The sequence below is a fragment of the Rousettus aegyptiacus genome, unplaced genomic scaffold (assembly GCF_014176215.1).
Source record: "Rousettus aegyptiacus isolate mRouAeg1 unplaced genomic scaffold, mRouAeg1.p scaffold_m13_p_1, whole genome shotgun sequence".
Classification (NCBI taxonomy): Eukaryota; Metazoa; Chordata; class Mammalia; order Chiroptera; family Pteropodidae; genus Rousettus; species Rousettus aegyptiacus.
Window position 1 is genome coordinate 15949093 of NW_023416284.1, and position 10187 is coordinate 15959279.

Sequence of the window (10187 nt, forward strand, 5' to 3'; positions counted from 1 at the left end):
GAAGGAAGGAAGGAAGGAAGGAAGGAAGGAAGGAAGGAAGGAAGGAAGGAAGGAAGGAAGGAAGAAAAAGAAGAAGAAGAAAGATCTGCCTTGGGCCCATACTCTTTCATGTTGCTAAATCGAATACTCAAGTTCAATTCATTCCTTCCAATTTGGTCTCTTCTGGGATAAATACTCAAATGCTTTAAGCTGTCAGCAAGCAGCTGATTTTCCAGGCTTTTCATCATAAATCTCATCCACCAATGGCCCAAGGTTCCCCCTTCTAGTCAGCTACCATCCCACTCAGGATTTTATCTTGTTGCTAAGTTAGTTTAAGTTGGTATTTGAGTGACCAGCTTTGGGTTTTCTGTTCTCCCCCTGATAATGGAGAAAATAAATTGGAATAAGCATTGCTAAGAGAGTCACTTAAAATGGAGTCAAAAGGTCATTAAGGGGCCTATGTCTCATGTATCAGTTCTTGGAATTCTTGTTAAATTTGCTGACCTATTGCTAAACTCAGCTCAAGGCTCAAGGACAAACAACCTAGATCAATGATTGCTACAAGGACATATATGGACTTTGCTGTCTCCTCAACATGGTGACCAGACTATCTGTATTTTCCACCTTGAAAGAAATCAATCCACTTTCATTTTAACAACCAGAATCCTCCATTTACATAAAAGACCTAACCAATCCCAGCTGACCTAGCTAACATTCTTCATTTATATGGAAGACCAAACTGAGAACAGCTCTTATGGTTTTGCCCTTTATAAACCCTGCCTTTCTTCTCCTTTGGAGTACAATTTAGGTTGCTACCTGAATCTATGCCCCGGATTACCATCCCTCCTACTTTCAAATAAACAGCTTTTATTCTTTATTACAGCTTAAACCTTATTTTTATTAACACTCCCTACCAGCTGAAGTTGGTGAATAACACTTTTTCTAATCCAAGTATAATCTGTACATAATAAACTATGAAAAGTACATTAACATTAAATATATGGCATAACATCCATTTTAAAATTTGATGTTACCACCCCCTGGTTTAAAGTGTAGAATTCTACATTCAAAATGTAGAATATTTCCAACATCCTGAATGGTTGCCTCATGTCCCTTCTCAGTTTATAACCACTCATCCCCATCCACAGAGAGAATCACTCTTTTTCTTTCTATCATCATCAACTAGTTTGGAGGAAACAACATTTTTTAACTTTTCTAAATAATATTTTATGCTCAATGATCCATCAAGGCATGATACCTGTGTCAGTGCCATTCCTATCACAGACTGTCAGAAACACATCTGATATTGAATAAGTTGGATACTCATTGCAGGCGGGAAGAATGTACCTGATAGAAAACTGTGGGCATCTCAGAAAGATGGTGTCAGAAAGGACTTGTTATAGGATTTGCTCTTTTGTCAGATGATTCCCAGGAAGGTTTAAGGGCTTTGCTCTGGATTGGGTGGTGTCAGGAAGTGGGGGTAATTCTGTAATTGGGGATTTTAATAATTCTTATCTAGACAAAGGAAGACTTGATAGAGGTTAGAGCAGTCATGAGTAAGAAACAACAGTCTTATATATGAGCCAGGATAGGGGAATCATTGGCCTTTTTTGTGATTTGCACAATGTTCATATCTTGTCTATGTTCGGTCATGATTATGGAGTGGTCCTGTTCATATCTTGATCCGTCAGAGTCACAGAATGGCCTCGTCAGATATGGATGTTCTGTGAAATTGTTTATGGTCAGCCAGGGACCACCAAGGCTCATCTGTGAGGGCTGGGCCAGCTCCCAGCTATCAGAGACTGCTTTTCTCTTTTTTATATGCCAACATGTGTTACTGTTTCCTCTGGGTTGGGTGCTAGATATATAAATGATTCATCTTTGTGTCCTTAGGATCCTCATGGTTGGTTGGGAAAGTGGATAAGAACACACATACATATTATTGGAAAGTGCTATAGTTAAGGGTCTGGGTTTTGCAGATAAGCTATGAACTTGAAATTCCAGACTTACCACTTACTGTGAGATTTTGCACAATGACTATTCTCTAAGCCTCAGTTTCTTCATCTGTAAATGGGGACAACAATCATATCTATATTATAGAGTTGATACAAGTATGGACAAAAAAAGAAAGGCGTTCTATGGAAAGTAACCCCACAGGGTGATCTTATCATAGATTCCTAACTGGGCAGGTCATGGTGGGTAGTCACACCCCAGGCATATAACTTCTTTAGTGAAAGGTTTTAAGTCAGCTCTGTCCATTGTTCTTGTGCTTGTAGGTTAACAAACCTTTGGAATACTACAATATCCCTCCAAGGAAGGGTTCCAGTATTAATCCTCAAAAGACCATACATAATCTTAACTATCCAATAATCCAATCCCTGCCTTGCTTTAACCCATATCCATGTAATCTTCCTTACTTTCCTTCTTTAATTTCAAATGCATAAAAGAAGCTGCAAAACTGTCATTCTCCAGAGCATTTGAGATCTTGCTTCCTGGCATATGTTGTCAGTTTGGTTCCAATAAACTCTTAGAAAAATACTCTAGCTATTTGGACATTTCTTACATTGACACAAGGATTAAATGAGCTAACTAACCCATGGATCACCGACTACGTAAATAGCTTGGATTTGAAAGGGGGCAGAGGTAGATCCAGGTTTTGTGGGGCTAGAGGCTTATACAATTTGGGGGACCTTATTTAAGAAGAATTTAAAAATAGCTTACTTTTTCAGAATTTGCGAAACATATCATTGTGTGAACACATCACAAGGTCCCCTCCCAGGGCCTTAGAAGGGACTCTGAAGCTCAAACTTAATTAGCTTCTCCATAATTCTGACTTTGAGGAGCAAAATTATGAAATAGCTTTGTTTTTTTCAAACCACTGCCTTCAAACAAGCTCTCCCAAAATATCCTAGCCCTGTTTGAAACTACGCGAGCACTCTTAGCTCTTTCTTGTATTATAGCCTAGAAATTAGTAAGCAAAGGGCTAGTGATACTTGGGTCCTGCTCTAAATATGGCTGCACTGTCTGACAGTGGGGCAAATGTATAATAGCCACCATAATGTAAAGGTATCTTCAGACCGAAAGGTGAAGCAGGTAACTCCACAGAGTAAAATAGAATTTATTATAGGGTAATTTACTTACAGGAAGATTGGGTAGGAGGGGACAGAGGACCCAGCAGTTTTGTGCAAATTATTCCCCACTAAAGACTCCTGTTACTGTGCTGTTTTTATAACATAACTCAGGTACTAATGATTGACAAGACAAAGACTGCAATAGTGACACAGGCCATACCTCCTGGTGGTATCATTTCAGTTGTCATCCTAGCCATTACTAACAAAAATATTTATAGTTACATTTCAGGAAACGCGGACAATCATTACCTAGAGGCTTTGATATACTTACTAAGGGCAGTGAGGTTGGTCAAAGGTCACAGCATGAAAAGACACAAAGATGAAGATGGTTTTTTGCTCACATCTACATCTATGCACTCACCTGTTTTCAGCACTGGGACCCAGCTATAATCTGGATGAATCCTCTTTCAACATTCTATTAACAGGTAGAATATATGCTTAATAAGGTCAAGAATAATAACTGTCCTTCTCTATTACTGTTACTTAACATTCTGAATCCTGCCAGACCCTGTCACCCTCCAAGCCTTTACAAATGCTGTCTCCTCTGGTGACAAAGGTGTTGAATCCACTGTGGCCCATCCAGCGTCCACCTTCACTCCCTCCCTGCCACCCTTCACCTAACAAACTCTAGCCCCAGTGTCCAGCACTGGTAAGAATCATGTTTGTGCTTGGCGTACCTGATCTCATTCAGTTGGCACGATGATTTTTGAGACATCAGTAGTATTATTCCCAGTTTGTAGGAAACCGAGGTTCACAGAGGCCAGGTGACTTATCCAAGGTCTTAGAGTTTATAACTGGCAAAGCCAGAATCAAAACCCAGATCTACCTGTCTGTTACCATACGTTAATGCCTGGCTGGCAAGAAAGGATAGGAGTTGGGATCTCTGAGGCTGCTCCAACATTCCCCCTCTGACAGGCCTAACTTTACAACTGAGGCGACATTTTCCAAGGCGGAGGCCAGAGCAGCTGGGTGGAGTAGGGACTACAGGTCCCAGAGGAAGGAGACCAGTTGGAGGGATCTTCCTACAAAGGAAGGGGCTGGATATCCTTCCCAGCCTGACCTCGGAGGAGAAAACTGATGAAGACATTCTTCTTTCAAACTCCTTCCATATCTTCAGGAGTTTACTTGGCCTTGGCAATGGTCTGCTTCCCAGAATCTCTCATCAAAAATGATTCTTGGAGGCTAGGCCCGCCCATTCAGGGATGCCCAGAGGCCAAGGAAGACCTGAAATCCTACTCTTACTCTTCTTTTCCTGGCTCCCAGCCTTGTTATCATCAACCCCATCAAATGCCTGGTAAAGGCTCCCCAACCTGAAGAACATGAGCTGGCCTGATAGGGACCAAGCTCCCAACAGGTTTGGGAAAATGGGGATGGGGTGGCTGTGGAACCTTTACTGACAATACCACGTTAGTCCTTGCTTAAAATCCTTTTAGGACTGCCTTCAGCCTCCATAACAAAGGTTGAAGTCCTTATCAGAAGCCCAGAAGCCCAGATCTGGATCAACTTCCTTCACCCAGTCAGATTCACTCCTCCTTCTCATCCAAAGTGACCTGCTGGTCCCTAGACTAGCACAAGCAACCACTTGCGTGCATTTGTTTGTGCTGTTTCCATTTGCTTGAGCTGCATCTTTCCCATCTGCTTCCTGTGCAGTCTTTCAAACCCAGCAGAGATGGCACTTTCTCTGGGAAATCCTTTCTGGCTGAATCCCTAACACTCACTGACATTGCCACAACTGGACACTTAACAGTGCCGTGGAATGACCTGTGTGTAGGTCTGCCTCCCCACACGGCCATGAGCTCCTTGAGGGCATAAATGCCATCTTGTTTGTCTCCGTGGGCCTAGTACAGAACCTGGCACAGTGGGTGTTGGTTAAAAGAATTAGTGAATGAGTAAGAGGTACCCAGAACAGGGGTTGCGAACATAAAACACCTTCGGGGTCCAAGCAATGCAGGTAAATTGGTGTAAGACAGTAGGGGGCAGAAGGGACTGTGACAAAGCAGACAGTAAGCGACTTGACTAAAGGAATTCAAATTTGATTAAAGAAAATGGGTGGATGCGATTCAGCCTCTGTTAAAAACAATTATAATAAAATAATAGCTAATAGTTATATTAAACTTACCCTGTACCAAGAGAGAAGGCCCAGTGATTCAGAGTGTGGACTTGAAATGGGCTGCTAGGTTTGAGTCCTGGCTCTCCTGCCTGATAGCTGTGAGACTTTGGTCACATCACTTAACCTCTCTGAGCCTCAGTTTCCTTACTTGCAAAATGGAAATAATAATAATACCTACCTACAGGGTTGTTGTGAGGATTCGAAGAGTAAATACAGGGAGAATACATAAAAGGTCTCCCGACTCACTAGCTGGGTGACCCTAGACATGTGATTTCGCCTGTCTGCATCTTTCTTCCCTAATTCTGAAGCAGAGATAAGAGCAACTAGCTCTTCTGATGGTCATGAGGATTAAATGCGGTGATGCATGTGAGGGACCCAGCCTTTTCTTAAGGAATATCAGTCTAGGCCAGGCTCCTGAGGTGGGGCCCAACTCCCAGAGAAATGGGACCGAGCCCCCTGCATCTCCTCCTCAGAGCCCAGCTCTGGGCCTGATCCCTGCCCTCAGCTCTCACCCCTCTGCCAGGCATCTCCTCAAAGAGCCAACAGAAAGCTGTGTTTACTCTGCCTAGTGGCATCCCTGGGGAGGGAGGAGAGGAGAAATAAATCTTCCTGCAGCAGCTTTGGAAAGCAGGCTGATAATTATCTGCCTGCTAGGTAAACATTTGCCAAGCTGGTCCCACTGACTAACCCCTTGGGCCCCAGGGCTGAGGTGAAGTTGTCTGGGTGTGGGTTGCTCTGGCAGGGGTGTCCAGGAACTTACGGGAGGCTGGGCGTGGCTTCTGGAGCCTTCAGAGATCTAATTCAGGTTGAGACACTCAGGAAGGTGCAGAATGACTTCAAGACCAGGGTTTAAAATTTACTTTACTTGGCCTTTCCAGTCCTGTTGTCCCCCAGGCCACCGTTCCAGGAATACAGGCCCCAAAGGAGGGACCGGGGTTGAAGGCTCATTCTGCAGCTTCAGGCCGGGACCGTATTCTGTATGTGAGGGGCTGCACCAGAAATGTCTGCTCACCTCCATCCCATCTGTCTTTCTCTGGATAACAGAAACCCACCCGACAGGAAACAGAAACCCACCTCCCATGGGACAGGAGCCCAGACCCTGCGCTAAGTCTAGGTGTGGCTGGTTAGAAGATAGCCTTGGGCTGACTATAATTATTCACATGTGTACATACCTGTCCAGCTTGCCAAGCACCTTCCCATGTGTTCTGTCATTCATCTCTCATTCAGCCAGCCCCACAATAAACTTGTAAAGCAGGAATTAGGCCCCTGTGATGCAGTGGTTCAAATTCAGCTCTGTTACTCACTGCCTGTGAGGCTTAACTGAAATCGTGGATCTAAAAACTCAGTAGTGCCTGGGGCAGGGCCAGCAAACATGTCAGCACCTCCCTCAAATTTCCCATTTTACAGAAGAGAAAAATGAAACTCAGTGAGCTATCAAATTATATATACTCTCCTAAATGTTTAAAAAATTATCATACATAATGAGATTATGTATATATATATATAATCTCAGAAATCATTTGTGTAACTATTGGACAAAAATCATTTGTATCTAATCTGTTTTCTATAATTAGCATCTTAGTTCTCAGAAATATAAACTGTCTGGGCCCAAATACATAGGGAGTCATCACATGACCCTTGGGGACTCGTCAGATGATGTCCCAGGGGGCTAATGAAGGTCACATAGTCTCCTCATGGCCTCACTTCCAAGTCCTGTATACTTTTCCTTAAAAAAGTCAAGTGTTGAAAAGATGAGAAAGGGAAGGACTGAGCTTCTGAATTGCTTCAGGATCACTTCTGAGTAAGAATCCCAGACCTGTTTGCTCTGAAAGGCTAGTCCTGCTGCCTCCTTAGGCCGACAATGAGATATTGAAGGCCCAGAAAAAGGGTGTGACTTGTCCAAAGCTACACACATCGCCTGGGGGAGGAACAGAGTCCAGAACTGCTTTCTCCTACTCCCATCCCTGGGACCCTGGGCTGTTCCCCTGGCCCTCCCCAAGGTGAGATCCAGGTGTGGGTTATCCACTATGGGCAGGAACTGCTCTGCATTTTGGTAGTATCTAGGGGCCACTCTCGTTAGCCGAAGCTTGAGTGACATAACAGGGTCCGGTGAAGATTCACTATGATTTGGGGTTATCTGTGCCCAACCAACTGGGAGTTGAGACCCCAGAGGCTCCTGCAGCCTCCAGCCTCCTGCACTTGTTAATTCTGCAGTGAGACACCCAGACAGCTCAGAGCTGGAGGAACAAACAGCAGCAGACAAGAAGCAGCAGATGGGTTTCCACGGTGATCACCTCTTGGAGCTCCAAGTGTCTTTTTCCTGAATAGAAATGGCGGTACAGCAGGAAGAACACAGGTGCAGGAGGGAAAAGCCAAGTCCTGTTCCTGATCTACCCCAGCTGGAAGCTTGGCACCCCTTGGGCAAGTCATCTCACCTCCCTCTGGGTCTGAGGAGGAACAGCACCTGAACTGTGCTCTTAACCACAGCACTATATAGAGCTCAAGGCTCCTTCCTCTTAGAGGACTAAATGCATTCCTTTTGGAGATTTCAGGCCCATCCCAGAAAAGGAAGGGTGGGAAGGGAACAGAATCAGGGTGCAAAGAGGGAACATTTCAGATCAAACACAGTGATGTTAGCCCCTATTTTCTGCCTGGGCATCTTGGCCAATATGACACCTGGAACCTCAGGTAGGAAGCAACTCCAGGCTCAGGTAGCCCCCAGATACCCCCACCCCTAGGCAGCCTAACACCATCATGGCCATGAACAAACACTGCAGTGCTCAGAGCTCTGGGATGCTATCCAGAGCACGTCCGTTTCCTCGAACCCACATAAAGGCCTGCTTCAATCCTGTCCTGCAGGAAACAAGTCTTCAGTATCCTCCCAGAAGCTTCAACACACTAAACCAGAGCCCAGGCTGCTGCTACCACCACCTCCTCCGGCTGCTGTCCTCTCCCTCATGCCCTGCCCCACTCCTATCCCCCCAAAGTCCCGCTCCTGCCCCTGGTCCACAGCACCATCATGGTTCATCTGTGTGGCTCACTTGGTTAAGGTGTGGGAATTCAGGCAAGTTACTTAAAGTTACCTGGGCCTCCATTTCCTCATCTGTAAAATGGGGATAATAATGTATCTCCTTCCTAGCCCCTGCAGGAGAGGATTAAACAAGCACTTAGAGCCGTGCCTGGCACAGAGCAAGTGTAATATGAATGTTAGCTACTATTGTTCTTCATTGCTGTATCCCCAGTGCCTGGCGCAAAGTTTGGCCCGCATTAAGTACTCAATAAGTATTTATTGGATGAATGAATGTGTCTGGGTATAAAGGGATAAAGAGATGGCACAAGAACCTAGAGGAGGGCCTTAACCTAGCCTGAGGAGAGCCGGGGAAGACTCCTATAGAAAAGGAGGCTTCAGCTGATTCTTGTAGGGTGAGGAGGCCAGCAGAGCGAGGTAGAAGGACGGCACGCGGGCTGGAGCATCAAACTGCGTGTGCAAAGGCCTCTTACATGCAAGAACCCGATACCTTCAGGGAACGTTGGCCCATCACTCAGTGACTGACCCTGTAGTGCGAAGAGGCCAGATTCCCCCTTTGCTAACCCTCTTGAGGACATACTTGGGTGTGATAACGAGAAAAAATTCTGAGATGTCCCAAATTAAAATTACAGTGTCTGAAGAGTGAGAGAAAGAAACAGAAGTTAGCTTGTTAATAGTGCTGGACTAGCTCTGACAAAACTGGTCACATGCCTGTATATTTGCTGGAATTTAGGATTAATTTCCAGGTGGCTATTTCCATGATTATCAAACCCCAGAAGTCTCTGTCATCCTGATCCCTGGAACCTCTGCTTCTTATTTACACATGAAATTTCCCAACCGGCTGCCCACAGCCGACCTACGGGAATGGACGCTTCTTCCCTTTGGACCCTGCTGCACCTGTCCCAGAACTGGACCTGCTTCATCTTCTCCTGCCCCCTGTGCCTGTAGCTAATGTAAATCCTTTCAGAACAGCTTACGTCTTATACCTTTCCCTCCCTACCTGATGTATAATAACGCTTGCGAAACTCCAGGATGAGGGAGATGTTTGTCTCTCCCACCTAACCGTGCTGCAGGTGGTCTAGACTCCATGTCCCAAGACCAGACTTCTTTTTTTGCTAGCAATGGCCTAATAAACCCTTTCTTTTAAAAAGACTGTCAGCCATGGAAGTTAAAAAACATTCCCATGGTGGCTTCCTCATCAGATCAGCAGTGCTCTGAGATCAGAGGAAGGCAAGCAGGGAAAGGAGGCTGCCACTCATTAAAGGACCCCCATGGGATAGACCTAGATTTAACCTGGCAACTGTCTCGTGGTGGATATCATTATCCTCATTCTGGAGATGACGGGACAGAGGCAGAGTTCACTCCAGTTCTGCCCAGCTCCCTGTGGCCTTCCTTGTTGTACTGGGCTCCTGGTAGCAGAGTCTGTGTCTCCCCTACCACCCCAGTGATTTTTCACTGGGTGAGATCACCCTTTCTCAACTTCCGTCACAGAGCATAGACCAAGGAACTGAGCAAAAGAACCCTCCCAATGGGTGTGGACTAATGGAGATCTTCCTATATGGACAGGAATAAGCATCAAGACTCGCTGCCTGCAAAGCTCCAGGCAAGGGTAGACCCGTGCCCCTGAGTGAGAGGTGTCAGGAGTGGGCCTGAAAAGGCTGGAGCTAGATGAGATTGCAGTGGGGGCTGCTGAAGAAAGAGGGACCAGTCCTGGAAATAACGGGAGCACCTTACCTAATACTGCCCCTCCACGGCCACTTAACACCTCCCTTAACTGATTTGCACACTCCCACACTCAGAAATCGCAGCTGGGGTGACCAGTGTGAAGCTCTAAGGATTAGGGTCAGGAGTTCAGGGTTCAAATCCTCACCTTGCCATTTCTTGGCTGGGTCACTTTAGGAAGATAACATCCTCTTTCTGAGCTTCACTTTTCTCATCT